At 39.8% G+C, this 23,238-nt stretch overlaps 1 protein-coding gene across 2 annotated transcripts in view; it reads right to left on the bottom strand.

Moving 5' to 3' along the window:
• Positions 1–23,238, bottom strand: part of cacna2d3a (calcium channel, voltage-dependent, alpha 2/delta subunit 3a) — a 198,881-nt gene that overhangs the window by 173,565 nt on the left and 2,078 nt on the right. The gene's annotated exons all lie outside the window — the stretch shown is intronic.

A 23,238-nucleotide genomic window follows, 5' to 3' on the forward strand; every position in this document is an offset into this window, starting at 1 on the left:
TGGGCCACAGAGTGGAATCAGCCACGGACGCCCGAATGCTCCACAGTGCCTCCGCCCAGACCAGTCCCGTGCACATCCGTGATTGAGCCAGTTCCCATGGCTACCGTACCGGCGAGCTCGGCTGAGGTCCGTGCTAACCGGCTGGTCTCCAAACTGGCGGATACCCCGATGAGGTCGGCTCGGGCGGCCGGCATCCCTAAGCCGCCAGCTGGACCAGCCGGGTTGCCGGAACCAGCCGGGTCGCCGGAACCGACCGAGTCGATGGAACCTGCCGAACCGACCGGGTCGACGGAACCTGCCGAACCGACCGGGTCGACGGAACTGACCGGGTCGACGGAACCTGCCGGGTCGATGGAACCTGCCGAACCGACCGGGTCGCCGGAACCGACCGGGTCGACGGAACCTGCCGAGCCGACCGGGTCGACGGAACCGACCGGGTCGACGGAACCTGCTGAACCGACCGGGTCGACGGAACCTGCAGGGTCGACAGAACCTGCCGAACCGACCGGGTCGACAGAACTGACCGGGTCGATGGAACCTGCCGAACCGACCGGGTCGACGGAACCAGCCGGGTCGCCGGAACCGACCGGGTCGATGGAACCTGCCGAGCCGACCGGGTCGACGGAACCGACCGGGTCGACGGAACCTGCAGAACCGTCCGGGTCGACGGAACCGACCGGGCCGAAGGAACCTGCCGAACCGTCCGGGTCGATGGAACCTGCCGAACCGACCGGGTCGATGGAACCTGCCGAACCGACCGGGTCGACGGAACCGACCGGGTCGACGGAACCTGCCGAACCGACCAGGTCGATGGAACCTGCCGAACCTGCCGAGCCGACCGGGTCGACGGAACCGACCGGGTCGATGGAACCTGCCGTACCGACCGGGTCGATGGAACCTGCCGAACCTGCCGAGCCGGCCGGGTCGACGGAACCGACCGGGTCGACGGAACCTGCTGAACCAACCGGGTCGACGGAACCTGCAGGGTCGGCGGAACCCGCGGAACCGACCAGGTCGACGGAACCCGCGGAACCGACCAGGTCGATGGAACCTGCCGAGCCGACCGGGTCGACGGAACCGACCGGGTCGACGGAACCAGCCGAATCGGCCGGGTCGACCGAAATGACTGAGTCAGAGGACGCGGTCGACGTCATGACACCCAAACTACCTGAACTCTCTGCCTGGCCTGAACCTATGCATGTTTCTGTTTTCCTGTGTTTTGCTTCGCTGGACTTGCCAGCCCTTCTTCCTCCTGTCCCTGTTCATAGGCCCAAAGCACCACCCTGGCTGCCAACTCCGTTCCGGTCTCTGGCTCCGCCTCCAGCACCGCCCTGGCCTCCTGCTCTGCCGGCGCCGCCCTGGCCTCCTGCTCTGCCGGCGCCGCCCTGGCCTCCGGCTCTGCCGGCGCCGCCCCGGCCTCCGGCTCGGCTGGTGCAACCCCGGCCTCCCGCTCGGCGGGCGCCACCACTACACGAACCCGACCCGCCCTCCCACCCTGGTTGCGCCTTCGCTCCACCCGCCTGAACTGGGTTTTGTGGACTTGGGAGCGTCTGGAAGCCGCTCGTAGGGGGGGGGCTCTGTAATGTGTCTGTCTGTGTTTTCCCCTTGTTTCTGTCTGCCGTCTTTCCCTGATGTTAATTGTTGACCCCGCCCACCTATCTGTTACCATGGACACTAATTACATTCATTCTCTTCCCCAGGTGTTTTGTCTTAGTCCTTGTCTGTCTCTGTTTTGTGATTGGTTCTCGTTCACCATATATACTCTGTCTGTTCACTTCAATGTTGTTGGTCGTTGTTGGTGTTGGTATGTAATGTGTTTCTGTTCGATGTTCCCATTACCTGTTCGTTCTGTGTTCTGCCTTGTGTTGCCTGCCTGACTGTTCTTCTGTTTCGTGTATTGGCCGTTTAAAACTCTAAAAACTGCATTTGGATCCTCACTCGCCTGTTGTCTCACCGTGTCACTCGTGACATCCACTCTATCTACGTAGTCTTCTTACACACTACATTCCATCCCGCTCTTTGAGATCACAAAACTCAGCACTTCCGTTAGTTCCCAGAATATCAAAGTCTACCAAAGGTGGAAGAGCGTTTTCATATCTAACACTTAAAATTTGAAATAGCCTTCCTGACAGTGTTCGGGGCTCAGACAAACTCTCCCAGTTTAAATGTTAATTAAAGACATATCTCTTTAGCCAGGCATACATACAGTATAATAGCACCTATAACCTTGTGCTCCAGTATACTGATCAAAGGCACATTATCATGTAGTGCTTGCTAAAATTATGAACAGCATGTACGCTAATTCGTCTCCACTTGCTTCTCTTTTTCATCCCATCCCGAGGAATCTAGAGATAAAAATTCATGCAGATTTCGAACATTAAAGAGAAGAAGCCAACCTTGCAAGGATCCCGAGGCACTAAGAGATGTACCAGCTCCAGTTGGATTCCGCTTCATGAAGATTTTGGATGTTCAAAGAAAATATACCTGTAGTAAAGATGTGGTCTTTGAGGACAATAACCTCCTAATCAATACACAATTGTCGGACTGTACTGTATATGATTGCAGGACATTGGGACATAAGGACATTAAACATAATAAAACTCTCCGGTGTTTATAATAATTTATAATCACAACCGCTAGTGTCCTCCAATTGAGGATGGGTTTCCTTTTGAACCTGGACCCTTTAAACGTTTTTTTCCTCTTCCATCTAAGGGAGTCTTTCCAAGCCACAGTCACCTCAGGCTTGCTCAGTAGGGATAAATACTAACATTTAAATATAAGTCTAATATTAATCTTGTTTTTACTATATTTCTTATGTTCTGTAAAGCTCTTTGGGTGCAATGTCCATTGTTAAAATTGATATACAAATAAAATTGAATGGAATTGAATTGAAACTCTTCAGACAAGGACTATGACTACTAAACTCACGGATCATGACTATGAGGATTTGTGCCCATTAAGCCACAGGAGCACAAGAGGTTGGTTTTAGTTATACCTTCATGTTCAATACATCAGGTAAGTTTCCTATCAAAAGGAACACTTAATATATTAGCAAGGTTTCAGAATGATATCTAGTCCAAGAAATCTCAAAAAAAAAAACAACAATTTGTTCACTAAGATATTAACATACTTTCAGTTTTCTAAAGCCTGGACTGCAGACATCATTTGAAGTGCAAATCTAGACAACTTTAACCAAAATATACTAGTAAGATTACAGAAAAGTAAATATAAAGTTATTAATATTAACTCGTTAGTAGAAAGTAGTAATTAGACATTAATTCAGATTAAATCTATATATGAGAATAAGAAACTTGTAATTAATAATAAAAAAAGCATCTAAAATACTTTTAACAATCATATATATGATTTATTGTAATATTTATAATTAAAAAATACATAAATACTTTTATCATCAAGAATATCTATTGAGTATTGCTTTGAGAATAAGAATCCTAAATGACATAAAAACATTTTGACAGCACCGACCTTGCTCAGGACAAAGGTAATCTTTAATTGTTCATCTCTGATGTTTGCAGGAAGGGAGGGAGAACCACAAGGGACAATCTGTCCAATGTGGTAAAAGAGTTTGACAGCACTCTCCATCCATTCAAGCACAGGGAAAGGGCAAAGGAGAAGTGGAAAAGAAATCCAGCAGAGCCTGAATAAAGTGCTCTTGCCAGCTGAAACTATTTTGAGGTTCACATGATTCTTACGTCAGCCTGCAGCACCCTCAGCTCTTTTATCAATGTATCCTTCAGGGCTATAAAGTAAGAATGCTGGGGATGCATTATTGAACAGACAGGCTTTGCTGTCCATGATTACAACAACAGAGTCACAACACGTTAGAATTAACCAAGGAGAGGAGGAAGAGCAGAGATATTAGCAAAAGCAGAGAGAGGGAAATAAAGTGAGGAAGATGAGGGTGTGAGGGGGAACCATTTGATGCAATGTCCTGGAAAGGTCACAAAGATTGTTTTTTCAATATATACAAAAAAACAAGTTAGTAACTAAAAAATTGACATCGTCAGCCTCAATAAACTACCATTCAAAAGTTTGGGATCACTTGGAACTTTCATCTGATTTATTGTATGTTTTTGCAATGGATAATAATGAATGGATATGGAAAAAGATCTTTTTTTCTTTGGAAAACAAGGAAATTACCAAATGGTCCCAAAAAACTTTGAACAGTAGTGTACGTACAGATGTTTGGATGTTCTTAAGTGTTTATTTGGATCCTTCTCACTTGTAAATTTCAAAATTGTGTTTTTATTATTTGGTTCATTTATGCTACGTATAACTGTTTGAAAGCCTTGAACTGAAATTCAACTTTAACAGAGAATTTTCAGAGAAACATCATGTTGGCCACTCAAGTTATTCCACATTAACATTGGAAAACCATAACTTTAAAGAGCTTTGTACACAGGGAGATTTTCATACTAGAACATGTTCTGCCCCTTAGTTCCAATAAATGGAAATGTTAATGCCACACATTCTAAATAGTTGTGTGCTTTATCTTATGGCAATAGTGTAAGAAAGACACAGATATGGGTGTTATTGTCAGGAGTCAGGTGCCCACACATGTTTGGTCATATATTGTACTGTATAAGAGCATGTGTTACCATTACATGTTTGTAGGTACCAAGTTATAGGTAATTACACAAATGCACATGGCCACTCCCAAATCCCCATGTTTCCACACACACACACACACACACACACACACACACACACACACACACACACACACACACACACACCTATAAGCAGCAAGGGATCAAGAACTGCTTGTAAGAACACAGTATAAACTTTTGTTTTCAACACTGTATTTGGCTTATTGCCTGGTCATGGAACATCCACCAATTGAAGCCTTTGGCATGATGAGAGCAAAGCACACAGGATGTATTTCTAATGCTTAAATCCATCATTTAGAGATTACACAGAGAGTACACAGAAAAGCAAAAGCTAGGGAGTGTGTGCAATGTGACACCATAAGTGTGGGATCTGAGGCTGCTCCTGGCTTATCTACAAAATATACATGACAGCATGTTGCAGGAGCAACACACCCAATCTGATGACCTGCAAAACCCTGTCACATTGTCAAACTTTGACATGTTCACACTATATATACTGTAGTTCTGTAGACTACATCTACCTCAACCGCAACACTGATATGTGATGTGAATAGCGATGATTATGTCATATAATAGCATTTGCCAAGGGGTGGAATATGTTTGGCAGCAAGTAAACAGGCATATCTCAAACTGATGGAAGCAGGAAGCAGGAAAAATGGACGATTGTAAGGATCCGGGTAACTCTGTCAAGGCCAAATTGTGAAGGCTAGACTATGGATTTGGCCTTAAAATCCTCTGATCAAGCATCTGTTCTGGACAAATAAGTCTGATCCAGTGAGCCCTCTAAGTTTCATGTCGGACTGCAAATTTCAGGAATTAAATGATATGCTGCTAAAATATTGCCAGAGAGCACAGCACACCTACAGTAAGAGAATAATAATATTAAACTGAAAATGAGTTCCTTAATTCATCATACCCTCCAGCCTCTGTCTCATTACAGCATTTAAACATGAGCTTCGGTGTCGTCTCCTCACCTGACCGATCTTTGTCAATCTCTGACAACAATGATTTATTCATTCAATTCTGTTCTGTTGACTACATTTCTTGTCATTAAAGGCAGTTTGGTTTTGTTTTTTACCATTTTTAACATTGCCTGCTGTCGTCTGTACTGTGTCTAAGCACTCGTCACCGTTTAGATAAATATCGTAACAGAATATAGTTAAAAACTGAACTGCTAAGAGTTATGTCTACTATGGCATGTAACTATCCAAACTCTTGAGTCTTAGTAATGTCTTAGAATTTTTCCCTGACAGCAAATGAATATATTTTGAAGAATTACCAGAAAGAATCTTGTAACACAATAGCTTATTTAAAATCCTTAAGATATCACATTTTGACATTTATATAATATATTGCATGTGTATGTGTTGATATGTAAAAAAAAATAAAATAAAATATAATAAAATTCCATCAATTATCTGGTTGTTAAACCTTATAGTAATTAAACCATATCTGCATTTTATCTACTGATGGGTTTAAATGCATATGTTGTTGTTTTTTTCTCAACTTTAAATCCATTAACCCATCAGATATACTTGAATTTGTCCCTGTAATAAGTATCACACAAATTCACTATTCTTATCGCATCTGCAGTGTGTATCAAAACAAAAATCACTGACGCAGATGATGCACTTGATGCATTCATTTAACATTTATGCAAAACATATGTTTTGTTGAAGGCATTCATAAATTAAGCTGTAAATATTTAACATTTTGTCTTTTCAGTATATATGTAGTTTGGAAAGTAAATGGTTTTATGGTTTCAGTTGTTAACTCAGACATGGGATCGTGGAAGTACATTTGTGAATTGCAAAATAAATTACTTTTCTATTACATTTTTCCATTGGTGAAAAGATGGATAACAGTATATAATGTGCCATTAAACTTTATATAAAAGTGTTATAAGTTTATCTGTTATTTATTTAGTGCATGGAGACATACTCAATGTGCTATAGTTGCGGTATGTAATGATAAATAAGGTTAATAATACTGGAAAAATAACTTTTTCCGAAATGAGAAGGAAGTTACGAACATATATACACTTCATTTACTACTGCACAAAGAGTGAAAAAAAAGAAGTTTCAATTGAGATAATCTGTAGGAATGAAAGTAAAGGACTTTTTTTGTCTCATTCTTCATAAACAGAGCAATTAAAGTTCAATTTATTTATCTGGCTGAGAAACAATCAGTGACAGAAAGGAGCAACAGCATGTGTGATTCAGGGTGCAATTAACCTATTTAAAGTGTGTGTGTGTGTGTGTGTGTGTGTGTGTGTGTGTGTGTGTGTGTGTGTGTGTGTGTGTGTGTGTGTGTGTGTGTGTGTGTGTGTGTGTGTGTGTGTGTATTCCATTTTCTTCTCTCATCGTCATCTTTTCCAGTCTGGTCTTTCCTCATTTCTGCCATTCCTCTACACTCTTTCCTTTCCTGTTTTCACCTTTTTTTTCTGTTCAATCTTTCACTCTTCTTTCTGCTTATCTGTCCCCTTGCTGGAACAAACCTGACAGCTATTCAATGTCCCAAAGTTAAATCTAATAACCAGCCACAGTTGAATAATGGAACTTGATCCATGCAGGGAGAGACTCATGATCGTGGGCAGTTAACATCATGTGAGAGAGGGAGAGAGAGAGAGAGAGAGAGAGAGAGAGAGAGAGAGAGAGAGAGAGAGAGAGAGAGAGAGAGAGAGAGAGAGAGAGAGAGAAGCCTTTTTAACCTACAGGCAAACAAAAACAAATATTGCTCTCAGGTATGCCAGCCAGTGCTATGACACAGGAAACACACTCGCACAGAGAGAGTTAAAACACAAATAATAAGCATATGATGAACGTCGGTAAGTTCTCGTTACTTTATAATCTTTTTTTTTTTTTTTTACAACACCACAACACAGTCCCTGCTGTTGTATGATAGTGTTGCCAGTCTGGAGCCATTAATGCATGCCAGGCTTTGAAGCACAAAAAGCCATATACTGTATCATTCACCACCTACACAATGTCAGTTAGCAGCAAAAAAGCTTAGCAAAAAGAGCTAACAGCTCAGTTCTACCCACGTGCCTACCCACTTAACCTGTTAGCACATGATTTAAATTCAGTGTGTAGAGTGAAAAACATGTTATTCAATCACCACAATAATAACTCTCTTATATTCACACTAACCAGATTACTAATTGCACAAACCTGTACACTCTTACAGTATCAAAAGTTACACTACAGGACACACCACTCTACACACAAATGCATCACAGAGTATACGCTCAATGTTCTGTTTTTTTTTGTTTGTTTGTTTGAGTCCTGTTTTGTTCTAGTGTTGGTTTTCTGGTTTTGTCATTCTTCCTAGACCAATTTGTGTTGTTTGCTTTACATGTCTATCTTGTTTGCTACTTTTAAAACCACTGAGATATTGCACTTGAATCCTCATCTGATTTTCTGGGCAATAGGTGTCAGGACTTTGGCCACGTGCATTTGTTTATGTTCTATGTTCACGTGTCTGCCCTGCCCTTGTCTCTTCCTCCCCGCCTCTGCACACCTGTTCCTTATGTGTTTAATTGTCATGTCTATTTAGCTGTGCCAATCCTTGTCATTTGTCGTCGTATGTCGTCGTGTCATGTCTGCGTGGCGTGACTGACAGGAGGTCCAGGACAGCTGCACATTCTCCCAGTATGTCGGCCTGTTGACCAGGTAAAGTATATAATAGGCAGCCAACTAGACTCAAAACCATTTATTAAAGCTTTTCTAGGGAGTGTTTGACCATTTACCAGAGGACAAAAAGAAAATGAATTTATTTCAGTATTGCCCTCAAACAAGATAGAGCTGCTCAGTATGCTGTTCCAGAGACCTGCTGAGTATAGTTAAGCACACTGGTGGCAGGTAGTAGATGAAACAAGCTAGCTCTCAATGTCGTCTACTGGAAAGAGATGAACAAATATCTGTTTATGAAGTTAGGTTGTTGCAAACACCAGATAACCTGCAAATCCTGAATTGAGAAGTCCTTCCAACTTGAAACTTGACAAACTGACAATGAGTCACTTGTACAGTGAATGCAATATCCACACTTCAGAACTAATTGACATATAAAGATGGATGATGTAGAATGCTAAAGGCATCAGATGTTTAACTTTTGCGGTCCTTAACACCATATTGAACAGTACTCTTGACAGCACACCACTAAGATCTCCAAGTCCTTCATTACAGTGAGTACTTCCAGTTTCTACTCTTGTCAAAATTTTGTAATTCCTGTTCAGATCATGCACTCAGTAAACCTGAGTGTGTCTGGTTTGAAAGAGAATTTTGTCACTTCATCATCCATTCAAACACCAGACCCTTCTGGTCCCATCCACCCTAGAACAACAAAATGAAGCAACAGTCTTCACTAAACTCAACAAGTGCATTCAATCTCTATACAACACGTATATGGGAGGGAGATGAGTGCAAGACATTAGTATGACATCTGGTCACTAATTATACTGTGTAAGTCCATATGTGCTATCTTCAGCACCAGCAAATTTTCAGTAGCAGATGTTCAGAAAGTATGTGATTGATATATTAATGGCATTCTGATCTACTCCATTCTGAAAGTCCTGTCACAGTTACTCAAACACCAGCTCTATTTGAAAGGTGAAAATATGAGTGTCATGTGCACATGGTAGCGAAGACTACATAACAGGACCAAAGCAGAGGCTTATGGATGAGGTCAAAGTGTCAGATGTAATCAACTGGACCATTTCAAAAGCAATGCATGCTTCAATGGGTGGATTCAGTAAACGAGGTACTTGAGCAACACAAGCGTTAACACCTAACAAGAAAATTAACTTATACATTCATTAATACATTCACAATTGAATATACATTCAGAAATATGGGTCAATTTAAAGTCGCCAATCCATCTCTCTGCAACTTTTTGAAAAGAAATAAGAAAACAGGTAAAACCTAGGTGGACATGCCTGAGAACATATGAAAACTAGTACACGGAAACCCAAGATCGGGATTAAGAGACCACTGGAGCACCGTACCACCATTACACCCATTAAAAATATTTAATGAACCTAATAAAAAATGTGATAATGTTTTTTTCCCTAGTACTGGCAGTTTATCCTCAATGTGCTCTAAGGACTAATCACGCAAGCAGAAAGCAATGCACAGGTATTACAGCAATCTCTGTTTGAAGCTTTAAACATTAAGTTTCTTTTCACATCCCTGCATTTTCTCTCTCTGTCTCTTCATCTCCACACCTGATAAGAGGCCTGGCGATGCTCTAAATCACCTGTCATGTCTGAACACATCAGCTCTGTGTCAGATTTTTTTTTCTGTCTGACAGAGCTGCACATCATAAAGCTGTCTGCTGCCTAACAGGTAAACACCCTCTCATTTCAGAGATACTCTCTCCCACACATACCCATTTTCCCTCCTTGCTCTAAGTGGTATTCAGGAACCATTTTTATTGCACTAAATTGCATTACAAACTGCACTCTTGCCAAAAGTGCCTTCCAAAATATGAGCAATTCCAGACCAAAAAATAACCTCAAAAACTGCTGAAGGATAGCTGACACAGTGTATGAGATTAAAGACACACTTTAATTTCCTAGAAAATCAACATTAAACATCACTATATATACAATTCATGAATAAGCATGATATACAATTCATGAATAAAACAAAAAAATCCAACAAACAGGGCAAAATGTCCTTATAATTGAATCCTTTCTAGAGGAATGAATTTTCAGGTAAGTCCACCTGTAATTCGAATTTTTCCCATTTCCCAACAGAGGTTCAGACTGGCACTCAAAGATGCACAAATGGCAGAGAATGAGAATTCCCCCCTGAAGGCGAGTGAGAGGAGTGGAGGTAATGGTCTGTGACCAGAGCACGATGAAATCGATTTGCCAGTGAGCTGCCACCGAAGAGGGCTTGGCGAACCCACCTGGTTAAACTGTCACCAACAAAACAACAAGAAGAGACAAGAGGACAAAGAAGGAGGACAAGATATTAATCTTTTATAACACTGTCTCTCTACCATTCTGTCATTATCTAGATCTTTAGCTGAGTGACTTATATCAGTGCCAATCTGGTTAAAAAACACAGCTAGAGCTCTAGTTTATAAGCATGATTTCATAATGACAGTGATCCGCTGGCTTAAATATGTGCACCTGCAAATTTCAGTTCTCGTGAAGTAGTTGAAAGAGATTGCAAATGTACATGCTTCTCTCTCTCTCTCTCTCTGTCTCTCTGTCTCTCTCTCTCTCTCTCTCTCTCTCTTTCTCTATCTTGCTCTCTCTCTTTCTCTTTCTCTCGCTCTCTCTCTCTCTCTCTCTCTCTCTCTCTCTCTCTCTCTCTCTCTCTCTCTCTCTCTCTCTCTCTCTCTCTCTCTCCTAGGGAGTACATAATACTTTTACCAAAAACATTTTAATTTGTATATGAATGAGTACATGCACATGTATGATTGTAACACCTGGACCCAGGATACCATGTCTATAACTCTGTGCATGCTGGGAAGCAGGCATGTGAGATTGTGTGTGTGTGGTGAGACCTTATTTGTTGGTTAGAGTTGGAGTCTGATATCTTAGACCTTGCTTTTTTTGTCATGTACTCTCAGTAGCTTATATACTGTACAAGTTTTGTATTTTTTTTGTTTGTGTAATTTTTTTGTGTAAATCAGAAGGTGAGACTGCATCCTTATCACTACGGCACGGACTATAAGGTGCAAGCCCGAGCTGCAAAAATCAATTGGAGATGGTTTTCCTAGTGTTGAATTTTGTATTTGAGAAAATGATCTCATTTAGAACGGTATAATAATCATGGAACATTTTGTTCTGGTTACGCCACTGTATCCACCATTCATACATCATACATATAATGACCCACCCTTATTTCTAAATACTGTAACAATCTTGAGAGAAAATCAATGAGATTTGGAAAACTGGAAAGCAAAATTCAGCCTCTATATCTGGAATGTAAAAGCCAGGGTCTAAAATGTCATTTTAAAGGTAGTTTTACATGTACTTAGATCCACCAACACAAATGTTCAATATTTCTTTTAAATTTAAATATGAAAGAAAAAGTTGTTGGAGTACGCAACTACAGTACAGCATGTTTATTGTGTTTTGAATGTAGAGATCTGTCTTTCCACACAAAGAACAAGCTGGAGGTAGCTGGTGCTAGCAATGAGACTGCTAATGAACAGGCAGCAGATCACAGTGAACTAACACAAACACAGTATTCTGACATGGAAAAGTCTCATTATGAAGACAATGAACAAACATTAGAGGAAAGCTGTTTGGATGTCATGAAAGGAAGCACGGAGACAGTCACTATTCGGAAGAAATCAACTGAGCAGAAGGTATCGTACATGTCACACTGATGCTGATCACTCACAGGAAACAGCAGGTGAGCTTTCACAAACTGATGGCAGAGCAAAGAACAGTGCAGTGATAAACATAAAAGTAGAGAAAAGGGAGAATACCGAAAGAATACGGAACATGTGAGTGAAGAGTTTTCCGAACTGATACATTGAAATATTCGCTTGTTGAAATAAACAAGTTTTTACATGACAGTAAGGTGAAAAAAAGATTTTTTTTTCTGCTCAAGATGTGAAATTTGTAAGATCAAACTCCATCAATGGAGAAACTTATCCTGAGTTAAAAACAACCAAATAAAAAAAATATATCCTGGCATCAAAGGTGTCCTGTATCTTTTTTTTGGGGTTTTTTTCGAAAATTGTCCTTCTCTTTTTCCTCTCCATCCACTCTATGACTTCAGTGAGGTCTGGTTGGCTTAATATAACTTTGTCTTAGAAGCTTATAGAGGCCAAAAAATGTGAGGAATATGGTAGAAAGGCCAATGTACTATAAGCAACAAACAAATTTTGGAACAAATTTTAGCACAGGGCTATCAATTATTTTGTATATATGCTCCAAAAATAAATGTGTCAACAGTAGAATTAATAAATAGAAGTGTATTGTTAACTAAAATAAATATCAAATCATATCATATCTGCAGTCTGCTCTTTCACAACTGGTTAATAAATTTGATCTTTCTGATGTTTGGAGAGTTAAGCAAAACATTTTGGGAAACATGACTAGTGATAAAGTGAGAGCTGCAAGATGCAATAGGTTTTATATATCTAATGAGTTTTGTTGCTGAGTCATGAACTGTTGTATCACCTCTGTGGGCTTTAGAGATCTCCATTTTTATTTTTAAAATATTATTATCTCCTAAAACTAGTTCATACTCACATTTTCACAAACTCCTGTGAGATTGCTACAAAACCACACATTTCGTGGAAAACTTTGAAGAAATTTCCACCACTAAGAAGAGGAAATCTCTGGAAGTATTTGAGTGGGACATAATGTTTCTTCAGCAAGAAACTCATACAGTATCCTGATGGAAGAAAAACAACTGACAACTTGTCTCTTTTGACCATTGCTGGATAGGGACTTGGTGTCCTAAGGAATTATGAAGTTTCGTATTCTAGTAGCCCAAAGGCTTCTATACCAGGTGTCACCTCTGCCCCTTTTCCACCGAGGCAGTTCAAGTGCTGGTTCGGAGCCAGAGCCAAATTTAGAACCAGTTCTTTCTGTTTCAACCGCCAAAGCACCGGCTCTGAACCAGGAAAAGTGGTTCTTAAGTAGCACCAAAACGTTGCTGGTCTAGACTTAAGAACCGCTTGTGTCAGAGGCTGTGGGCGGGGATACCGTTAACGCCTTTGTTAATGTACCTTAAGTATACTAATGTTTAATAACCGCAGTATGAAACATTATCAGCATACATGATAGTAGGAAGCTACATGCTAAGGCTAAATTTTTTCTGTGTTAATGATAAAATAATGTTATGTACTTTCTCGATTACGACCTCCGTTTATACAGATTACATGGAGCTGCACGTACACGTTGGATTCGCCGTGTTTGTATGCTAATGTAGGGTCACAAAGCCATGAACATTAGCATTAAAGCAATGTCCGCTATTGTTGTTGTGTTTGTGTTTGCCGCTGCTGCGCTAACGTTGCTGCGCTGGGTAACGTGACCCATATACAGTGACGTCAGACTCGGCTCTGTGACGGCTCTCTAGCCGGTGGAAAGGCAAACCGGTTCTTAGAAGGTTCGCCAGTGGAACCAACTTTGAACCAGCACCAGTGCTAGCTCTGAACCAGAACTCGGTTCTTTTTGGTGGAAAAGAGGCACTAGAGTTACACAGGGTGCAGTGGCTAAGGAAGGCTGGAGGGGTAGGGTTGGACAAACAGCTCAGTTTACTGACATTAGAAAGGACTAGTCTGCCTGGTACTTCATCTTTCTTTCTATCCTCAATCTCTATCCCTGGAAGAATCTTACCTTCCAAAAAAGGATCGAGCTATAGGACCTTGTCTACACCATTTAACAGTACTTTTCCCACCACTTCGGCTGCCTCTTGAGACAGACTGCAACGAAAAATGTGGTTTTAGGATGCTTAAAGCTCAAAAAATATATCTGCCCAACAATCACTTAACACAAAATCAACAAGCTGATAAAAATGTCCACAAAGCCAAATAGAATTCTACCCTGACTTTGTTGAGCCACTATTGAATGGATCCCTTTCAAATACATGGACAGATCATCGAAAATATGCTTTACCTTTTAAAGTAGCCACTAATGTGAGAGGCTAGCATGAGGAAGAAGAGTGGCTTTTAAGTTTCACAACTGTGGAAACTGTGTGAAAGTGTCCCAACACTTTCACAACTGGGGTATCAACAAGGTGGGCTGAACTGTTTGGCACAGACCTCACCCAAAAAGGCAGGTGTTAGTGTCTGTACAAACAAATGGACAGCTGATCTCCAGTGGAGGATTGAACATGCGTTGACAGCCATTAACAGACACCTGGCACACTACACTCCAAGTATTATGCTGTTGTTTCTGACCCTTGAATGCAGCAATTTCAATATGCAGAGAGCTTTTCCACAAACGTTTTGTTTTGGCTCCAATGTATGCTGTAGAAAGGAGAAATATAATAGTTATCCTTTTTTAACTTTTTTGTTAAAAGAGCCATCTCAATTATAGATGTAGATATCAAATTGTGTATGGTCACATGTGTAAAAAGGGTGTTAAATTTCATCTATTATGGACAGGCCCCATGGCCACTATCTATCAGTGCAGACCAGGGGCTCATTTTGATATATTATCAAAATAATTCAGTCATATACATCACACCAGCATACCTGTTAAATACAGTCTGCCCTATATTAATAAACCAACTATCAGCTTGTGCAGAGAAGAATGTGGAAGTTACTGACAATTACTGACAAGCCTTTTGTGTGCTTTCAGAAGCAACATAAATTGACTCTACTATGTAAAATAATTTTAGCCCATTTGGTATAGTACATAATTGCGAAGGTAAAGAGAAGGATTCTTCCTTAAAAAATTTAACGCAAGCAAGTGTTGGTTTGTCATGGTCTACACTCCCTATAGTGAGTTTGAGTGATTCTCATCCTCAATAAAGTCAATTCTAGCAAAATGAGAAAATATGACCAGATCTAACAAAATACTAATAACTCCACTCCATTAGGTTACACTAGGATGTTGATCTGTGTTACTATTTCAATTTTTTTCATATTTTTAAATTCCTGCTTAAGTGACGTGACATACGGCTAAGTACGGTGACCCATACTCAGAAATCGTTCTCTGCATTTGACCCATCCAAAGTGCACTCACACAGCAGTGAACACACACATACACCGTGAACACACACCCGGAGCAGTGGGCAGCCATTTATGCTGTGGTGCCTGGGGAGCAGTTGGGGGAGTTCGGTGCCTTGCTCAAGGGCACCTCAGTCATGACATCCCTAAGACTCGAACCCACAACCTTAGGGTTAGGAGTCAGACTCTCTAACCATTAGGCCATGACTTTTTCTTTAAAAGAGTAGTGAATATTTTTTTCTTAATAATTTGAATTATGCTACTGATAACTTAATAATACATTTTCAAATATTTGCATATGTTTGTTTGATAGTGTAACATATGGTAAGAGACACGCTACAACTGTGTTAAGTGTATTAAATAATTTGGGTATGCAGGGCCCATAAACTAAAAAACAGTGCAGGGGTCAATACAAACGTAGACAAGATAGTAGATCAGTAGACAAGATATCCAGATCAGTAATACTAATACACAGCCAAAGATTAAAACAACAAGAAACAGCTTGTTGAAGCTATCCTGGTTGCCATGGTTTAGCCATAGAGGAATATCACTGGATGAGGCAAATCTTGTCATCTCCCTGCAATTTCTTACTACTGGCTTAACAAGTGGCTGTTTACTAAGTTGATGATGAACTAGCAAATTGAGAAAGGTAGAAGAGAAATGCATAAACTCAATGTCATTCTTATTGTAGCAATCCTGTGATCTAAGAAGACCAGTGCTAAAATGTGGAGTAAAGACCAAAACAGAAACAAGGGCATAGGGTATAATAGCACAAAAGCACATAGAGGAACCAAAACAAACAAATATGATGAAAAAGGGCTTGTCATGCTGGGACCTGTGACATGTCCCAAGACAAGGAATTAGAGACAGAGAGAGAAATGTTTCTGCTCATTAACAAGCATCACTGCCCTGATAATGCACCTGGCATGTATATGTGTAAACAAATAAAGCTGGAAAATAAGATGCAATTATCCTGGTTGGATCTTGATACTGTAAATAAAGAACCGGAACCAAGATAATTAAAAATTAGCAAATTTCATCATTTAAAGGCATTATGTGAGAGTTTCACAGATACATTTAGTTCAGGAAGCTCTACACGCAGATAAACTTTGGATTTCTGAAGTGCATACATTTGCATAACCGGCTGAAACTAGAAGTATATTGATCAGGCTGTCTTTAGTTTCTACTTCAATTCATATACACACTTACATACTGCATCCACTTTGCCACTGCCCTCGGCTGATTTAACCTTGAAATTGGAGAGATTTCCGATACAGTGGTGGTCAAATTTCAGCTGGTGCAGGACAAGACAGACTTGTGCACTGAAGGTCAGGATGAGATGGGACATGATCTGGCAATATGCTTGAGTGAGATGTAAAAGGTCCAGGAAAATAAAATATCAAAGGTTATTACTGAGGAAACATCAATATCATATTTTCAGACTGAGAAGGAGTATAAGTACATGGTTTCTGGCACTCTGATACGGATACGGATACAGATACTAATAATAATATCCAATGAGTAACATACTTGGTATAACACAATCACAGGTCCCACAGAACATTTCTATATTTGGAATTTACTTGAATGTTTAAAATAGATAATAGACTCAAATATTCTGAGAGGCATTAGAGCATTTAGAAACAGTTATTCTAACATGCTTTTAGATATCTTCTTGGAATCGTTTAATGGAATGGAAGGGCTTTTGTTGAATGCCCACTAAGCAGGAATACACCAAGGCTGAATGTATAAATTGACCATGCAAATTGAATATTATTACCACAATGTCTGCAACACTTCATGGTTCAAGCAAAGTCTCTCTCACAGTTAATTGTTTGTGAAAAATATATAAAGGTAGAGAGTCTAGCAACATTGATTCCCTTCATTTGTAGAGGTCAGTTTATGCTTAGAGGTAGATCTGCCAGCAGCAAGTTGCAGAAGTCCAGTCTTAAAATAACAAAAGACTTAACCAACACCTGAGTGGCCTGTGTGGATAAAAGTGACCGGGTCCTTCTGATATTGTAAATGAGATACTGATATGAGAGGGTCAACTTAGCAATGTGCAAGGAATAGGACAATTGATACTCAATGGTTACCCCAAGGTTGCGAGCAGTGGAAAATGGGGATCAGCGAGTTGTCCAGAGAGATCAGAGGGTTCTGGCATGTGGATGAATCACCTGAGATGAACAGCAGTTTGGTTTTGCTGAAATTGAGTTTCAGCTGATGACCTGCCATCCATGATATGATATGTCTGCTAGACATGCCGAGATCCAAGCAGAAGCAGTGGTGTCTGAAGGAGGGAAGGAGAAGACGAGTCGAGTGTCATCGGAATAGCAGTGGTAAGAGAGCCCATGTGAGGAAATAACTTGACAAAGAGAGTGAGTAAAGAGGTATAAAAAAGGAGTGTGTACTGAGCATCGTGGGACACCAGTGGAGAGTCTGCATGGAGCAGATGTCTATCCCCTCCATGTTATCTGTTATGAACCACCTTCCAGGTAGGAAGCAAACCACTGAGATGCTTCTCCACAGATTCCAAGACCCAAGAGAGTGGACAAGAGAATTTTGTAATTGACTGTGTAAAACGCTGCTGGAAGGTTGAGGAGGATGAGGACAAACTGTAGTTTCTGTGGGACAAGGGTCCCTGTAGAATGTGCTGATTTGAAGCCAGACTGGTTGGGATCTTGGCGGTTGTTCTGTGAGAGAAAGAAACAGCTGATTGTGAAATGAACTTGGCCTACTTGCATGGATTCACATGCACTGAGCTCAGTGACTGGATTTACCTAAAGTTTTCCCGTTCAGCTGTTCACCTGGTAGTCACGGCTTATAGAGAAACTGACAAGGGATTCTAGCAATGCTTCATCATTGTTGCAATGCAAAGTCTGTAAGGACATTTTGGTTAAATCCTTGTCACTATGCTGCTTGAGCTGTGCAATCTAGGTCGCCACTCTGTGTTAACTTGAGAAATATGATGAGTCTGAAACCAAGTACAAAACTCAAACACAAAGCAATTAAAATACCCTTGCATAAAAGATCGAGGGCCTAAATACTGTACTTGTCAAGGCATTGAATTGGGTTAAAAAGGCAGAGGGTACTACAGGTATAACCAACATGAGCATCAGCATGCTGGTTAACTGTACTATCTGAGCATCATCATGGCAGTGTTTTGCCTTGTAAGGAAAGCCTGTCAGCAGAGATAGCAGGAGCCATGTAATGTACAAACAAATCAATTAGATTAGAATGCAAAGACAATAACCAGGAACTCAGAAAACCCAGAAATATTAACCAAAAATTTAACACACTAAAAACGTATCAACAGCTATGAGAAGGCAAATGCTATGAGTGTACGGGGCATGTGAATGAGTTTAGGTGTGTGTGATTAGAAGCATGGTGAACTTGCAGGGGTGAGTATGTTTGAGTTTTGTAGTCAATGGGGGCCATGTCTATGGGCCAAAATGCAACCTGGGAATTGGAGATCGCTTTCTCGACATAGCTGTGCTCATAAACTGTCAGGAATACAAAATCACAGCATTTTTAAAAAATGATTATATATTATAACACATTTATTTACCATTAAAAAACAAGAATTTGCTGCCTCCTGTTTAGGGTCACCACAGCTCGTATTTAATCTTGGCAGAGGTTTTATGCTGGATGTCCTTCCTGATGCAACTCTTCAATTTAATCTTGGGTTGGAAGCAGCATTGAGAGTTAACCCCTCAGAAGCTGGGTCAGTACCCTGTCTGAGAATCAAATTTATGCTTTTTATGCTAGTCTTTATTTATGAGTAAATGCTAGCCTGCCTGGTCCAATGTCACAAAAGCACTAGTGTAGGACAAACTGGAAAAAAAGTTAATGCTGGCTATAATAGAAAGGTGACAGAACACACAGTACGTCGCAGCTTGCTGCATATTGGGCTGCATAGCCACAGAGTAATCAGAGTGTCTACAATGGGCATGTAAGCATCAGAAGTACACAGTGGAGCAATGGAAGAAAGTGGCCTGGTTTGATGAATTGCATTTTCTTTGACATCACAGATGGTCGGTTGCTTGCGCGGCAATTCAATGAAGTTCCACTCCTAATGCTGCTTGAGAACGATAAAGCTGTACAACAAAGAAAAATCTATATCACTATATTAAAAAGTAAACAACTAGCCAGTCAATCTAAACATAAGCCAGCAGTATCAGACCGGAAACATGAAAAGACAAATAAGAGCCACAGAAATCTGCTTCGGACTGTATTGTTTATCTGAGCTGAAGAGAGATGCCAAGTCCATTTGCAGGCAATGTGAAATGCAACGTTTGGGAGATTCAACTAATGGCTAATTCAAAGACACTTACATATGCTAATATCCACTTCACTGTTGGACAGCTTTCTGACTGTTAGCAACTGTGGTTCTATTCAAATACCGTTTAAGCTCTAGTGAAAAATTCATACTCAAACATGATTAGTGCTTCCTTTATACTATATTTAATTATTCTTTCTATGCACTCAGTGATCCTCACTGTTGTGCAGTTACATCCAGGGTAAATATGGCAACACACGCTCTGTGTGAAGAAACACATTAAGTGCTAATTTCTATCTCCCTGTGTGGCAAAATAACACTGCTCTGTGGTTGTAGCATCTATTTTTTTTGCCTGTAATTGCATTAGCATTTGAGACGGGGTTTTTTTTTATTGACAATGAATATGTATGGGCAACATTATGCAAGTGATCAATTTAACTTTGAATGTTTCACAAAAGATTATTTCCAACTCCATATTCAGAATTGAGCATTATTCATGGCTAATAAGCTGGAACTGTAGTACATTTCCTTCCATAATCCATAATGTTACCTGTATACAATGGAGCAAAATAACACAATGTTTAGACCTACTTCAAATCGAATTAAAATGACACTTGCAATATTAACTTTCAAGCAAACCTTTTAAATGTAAATGTAGAAATGATATTTTTATTGTGCAACATTACAATGTGTTATAGGTAGATTTAGGTAAAAAAAAAAAAAAAGCGTACTACCATGAGTTTGTCAAATACTACTACTAAGTCTAGCAGGGCAAGATGGAGGACATATACACAAGTGTGATTCTGAACCTGTGTACCAGGAACTAGGAATAAGAGATTCAAGAATGGGAAAGAAAAAGGGCATAAGAGGTAGCATGAATGAATTTTGCGAAGGAAAGGCAAAAAATGTGCACAGATAGAGAGAGATTATATACACAGAGTGTCTCTTTAGATATGAATATGCAATCAAACCATCAATGTAAACTCGTAGCTAAATCCTTTTACCTAAAAATGCTTGTCTTCAACAGTGAAAATTGGCTACAGATTTGGCATATTAATCTGTATATACTGTATATCTAATGCAATGAGTGCAGTTCGAAGGGATTTCTGCGCTCAGTCTTCTTGGGTTTATACTCCATGCACCATTTATCATTCAGAAATTAAACACACATCATTAGAATCAGCAAGTAATCAGGTTTTCTAAATAATGTTATGCATTGTGTACAAACACCCTCCTTACCCTTGACATTATTGTATGCAAAATAGACAGAAAATTAAGGATTTCTTTTCACAGCCATGGTCTAGACCTTGCCGTTCCATATTTTATTTATTTCCACAGTGTATTCTGGTCACTGGTGTCATAGATTCAAGAAAATATATTAAAATATAGCTTTAATCATATAACTATAAAAAAATACATATCAATTTATTTGTATTATCCTTATTTATTTACAGAATTTCCATAGAATTCCTAGTATATTTCGTCAAAATCTGGCAAAGTGTGAATCAATTATATGCACACCAGCTCTACTAGCTTTACAGTATGTAATGACTCAGGAAACATTGATTGCTCACCTGCAGAAAAGACACGGATAGCATGCAAGCAGACTGTAGTAGATAAAATGAATGTTTCTTCAGGTGGCGAGAGTGAAATTTCACACCTAACAGCTGATAGTCAGTATTACCTTTTACATGATTTCAAGTATTATAAACAGATGATGGTAAACGTACTTCACTGAGAATTATACAAACAATAAAAATAACATTTGCAATGAGCAAAAAATAAAGTAGAAAGCATTTTTTGGCAATCAGAATAAAATGGTCTCAATCAATTTATCAGAAAATTAACCAAAAAATAGTTTGGGGCAGGGGGACGACAAGGGTTCGATGGCTGGTATTGAAATTCTACAGAAAGCTTGAATATGCCAAGAATTTGCCAAATGAGTAAATGCAAAAGTAAATACACTAGTGATTTGTCCTGTCATACAGTATACAACATTAAAGATTTGTGCATTCTAAAGAACTCGTTGATTTCTCATGAGAACACAGAAGTACCTGTAGTACCTGAGACGTAAATTCTGTACCCAATCTGCATTTTGAACCTGACCTCATGCAAAAATCTATAAGCATTTCAATAAGTAAAGCGTTTCTTCTTTCTTTTCCTAACATTGCTTTTTACATACTACTGTACAGGCATTGCCTTTTCTAAAGCCCTTGATTGTACACTCATTTAGAAATATTTAGTCTTCTTTTTCATCCCTTTTATATCTATTTAGTCCAGATTTTAATCCTGTTTATCACCACTCGATCCTGCTTTGGTTCTGTTTATCACAATTCAGTTCAGCATTTATACTTTATAAACACACACACCCACACACACACACATGCACACACACACACATGCACACACACACACACAAACACACATTTCTGTTCTCGTTAGTTAATCTCTCTTTGCTATCTTTCACTTGTTTGTTAACCATTACAAAAAAATCCAACACAGTTCTTATGTCATTAGTCTAAAAAGTCATACAAATTTCTATACACACAGAAATGACACTCATACAGAAATACAGCAGTTAAGTATTGCTTTGCTCTGAATAAAACCAATACTACACACTAATAACTCATGAAGGCTGAAGGACTCAGAAACGGAGCACAGAGCGCAAGTCATTCACATCATTCCTAAGTGCCCATCACATGCCCTTGGACTCTATAAAGCCTCGCTCACAACAACTCACTACCATCTCCCATTTCATCTGAAAATCCAAGCAGTTTTACTCACATGCACCTTTATCTAAGACAGTCTGTGAAAGTTGTGAAAGTGCAGACAGGACAAGCAAAGAAAATATAATTAAAGAATGAAAGCAAAGAAAAATAGTGTTCCTTTGTGTATATGTGTACTGTATGTGTGTGCATGCGTGCGTGTGTGTGTTCTGCTTATACTATCACGTTTTTCGATTTTAGTTTTTATACCATTTTCTTAAACAAGTAATTACAACTGAAAAAATTACTTATGTATTTATTATGCAAAAAGTATTTGAAATTAAATAAGTAATTTTTGTCAACTGTTCAATCAGTAAATAATCTAACATTATTCATTGTATTTAAGGACTTATTTATTGTCTCAATACTTACATTAATTCTTGCTCAGTGCTAATGTTACTGTACTCATATTGTAAATACTGTACATCTTGCACTTGCTGCTTATTGCACTTCTGGTTAGATACCAAACTGCATTTTGTTAACTTGTACTTGTACATGTGTAATGACAATAAAATTGATTCTAATCTAATATAATCTAAAATTTTTAGAAGAAAGACAAGTGAACTTTTGTTCATATAACCGCTACCAACCGGAGGGTCAAAACGAACGTTTGCCGAGACACATGAAACAAGTAGACTGCAGCTTTTGGAACTGCTGCTCATGCTGTGTCACAGGGCAGGGTAACACATACAAAGGAAAGCACTATCCATCTTCTTCCACATGCATGATTGGCAAAGAAGAGAAAGTGTGACACCCCTCCCCAGGCTCTCTTGGACTCATGAACAGATGGCTGTCACCATCGAGATCTGAACTTCACTACAGAGCCACAAGAGCGCTTTTATTGTCAAACCGTTACCGTAAGATTGAAAGTTACTGTAAACCTAGATTTAGGCACTGACTTTTAACCAAAGGT

Source organism: Tachysurus fulvidraco, chromosome 14, assembly GCF_022655615.1.
Source record: "Tachysurus fulvidraco isolate hzauxx_2018 chromosome 14, HZAU_PFXX_2.0, whole genome shotgun sequence".
NCBI lineage: Eukaryota > Metazoa > Chordata > Actinopteri > Siluriformes > Bagridae > Tachysurus > Tachysurus fulvidraco.